The 2,329-nt window shown below is 49.5% G+C and overlaps 1 pseudogene; it reads left to right on the top strand.

Moving 5' to 3' along the window:
* Positions 1 to 995, top strand: LOC136159394 (STE20-related kinase adapter protein alpha-like; annotated as a pseudogene).
* Positions 996 to 2,329: the final 1,334 nt, after the last annotated feature.

Genomic DNA, 2,329 nt, shown 5'->3' with positions numbered 1-2,329 from the left:
ATGAGTAACTTTCTGCCGGAGGGACGGTGTTATGAACTTCTCATTGTTACAGGCAAAGGATTTGAGCCTGATAACTGAATCTAACAAAGTACAAATCAATGGGAGAGTATGTAACTGTACGAAGGATTAACCTGAAAGCCCGTTCCAATAAGATCGCAATGTTCTTGCAAGGGGAGCTCCATGTCTCTAAGTTCTTCAGTCATCCTGATACCCTGCCATATCAAGCCACTTTTATTGCAGATAATGAGCTGTGGGCTGTCACACCATTCACGGCATATGGCTCTGCAAAGGACCTCATCTATACACACTTCATGGAGGACATGAATGAATTGGCAATTGCTTACAGTCTGCAGGGGGTGCTCAGGGTCCACTACACCCACCACATGGGATGCGTGCACAGGAGAGTCAAAACCAGCCACTTACGTTCTGATCTTACACAGCAACTCAGCACAATCAGTCACCGGCAGTAGCAGCACAGTACTTTCTCAAGTACTGAATCAAGGTTCTGCCTTGGCTCAGCTCGTAAGTCCTCTGGCAGAATCTTCAGGTTTATGATGCCAAATTTGACACTGCAGTGTGAGAATCACAGCCTGTGAAGTGGCTGATGGCCACGTCCCCTTTAAAGATATGCCCGCCACCTAGATGCTGCTGGGGAAGCTGAATAGCACAGTGCCCTGCCTACTGGACACCAGCACCAACCTCCCTGAGGAGCTGGCCATGAGCACCTCGTACTCAGCAGCCAATTATGGCCTGAGTGACAACCTGGCCACCAGCACTCCCGGGACCTCCAGTGGCGACTCGCCATCCCACCCTCATCACCACAACTTCTCACCCCATCTCCTCCACTTTGTGGAGAAGTGCATTCAGTGCAACCCGGATATAAGACCAAGGACCAGCTCCCTCATGAACAATTCTCCCTTTAAGCAGATCAAGCGACATGCCTCAGAGGCTTTGCCTAAGTTTCTTCATCCTGTCACCCCCAAAACCAGTTTTGAAGGCCGCTAGTCTCCGGATCACAGTGGAATCTTTGGCCTGGTACCAAACCTGGAAGAGCTGGAGGTGGGCGACTGGGAGTGCTAAGCCTATGAAGAAGGTACACATTCTCCATCTGGGGCCATGTGAGCCTCTGGGACCCTTCTGGAGGACTGGCCACATTCCCACCCTCCTAGGGGGCAGATTGGGCAAAAAGAACATTTCTGCCAGGAGAGCCAGCTGCTTGCTGACTAGGAAAGAAATTACTGGAGAGAAACTTTATTGCTCCAAAGCTTTTGAGACACGCGGGAATCCCAACAACTAGGGATCAAGACTGGCCAAAGAGCTGATATTTCCGGTCCTGCGAGCTCAAGTGACCTGACCTCTTCAAAAGGAAAAGATGCTGTTTTGGCCACGGCTTGGGGAACTGTGTGACTTCGTCCCACTCTGGCTCTATCAGCCTCGTTCCATTCTTCTCCCCTGCTCTCAGGTCCTATAGGTCCATGGAGGGGCAAGTAATAAGATGCCCTCCCCTCAGAAAGGAAAAAAAAGTGAAGTCACTCAGTCGTGTCCAACTCATTGTGACCCCATGGACTGTAACCTGCCAGGTTCCTCCATCCATGGGATTTTCCAGGCAAGAATACTAGAGTGGGTTGCCATTTCCTTCTCCAGGGGATCTTCCCAACCCAGGGATCCAACCTGCATCTCTTAACTCTCCTGCATTGGCAGGAGGGTTCTTTACCACTAACGCCACCTGGGAAGCCCCACAGGTGGATCTTTTGAGGTCAACTCAATGTACTGTTGTTGGGGCTGCCACTGCTGGAAGTGTAATTAATACTGAAGTTTGTACAGGTTTGTACTGTGAATGCCCATAAATGTCAGAGGGGATTCACTCATTCAGGGACTGCTAAGTGTACAGAGTTGATTCCTGAATCCTCTAGACAACCCAGAAGAAACCTCATAAGCTTCCAAGAAGAGAAAGGGAAATGGGAAAAAGTCGATTCAATGGCTGCAATTACTCAGAGGAGACCAGTTTCCTGCACAACAGCATCACCTTTCGGACATAGCTGGTACCTCCCTTTTGGCCTTTTTTTTTTTTTTTTCTTTTTGGCTGTGCTGTGCGGCATGCGGGATCTTAGTTCCTCAACCAGGAATCCAATGAATCTGTGTCCCCTGCAATGAGACAGTGGAATCTTAACCACTTGACTGCCAGAGAAGTCTCTCTTTTTGGAACCTACTAATTTCTTGCTTCTTGACCCATGCTCAGTCGTGTCCAACTCTTTGCAACCCGATGGACTGTAGCCCGCCAGGCACCTCTCTCCATGGGGATTATCCAGGCAAAAATACTACAGTGGGT

The sequence above is a fragment of the Muntiacus reevesi genome, chromosome 2, assembly GCF_963930625.1.
Source record: "Muntiacus reevesi chromosome 2, mMunRee1.1, whole genome shotgun sequence".
Lineage (NCBI taxonomy): Eukaryota > Metazoa > Chordata > Mammalia > Artiodactyla > Cervidae > Muntiacus > Muntiacus reevesi.
Note: the sequence above shows the minus strand (reverse complement) of the source record. Positions and strands in the feature narration are given on the sequence as shown.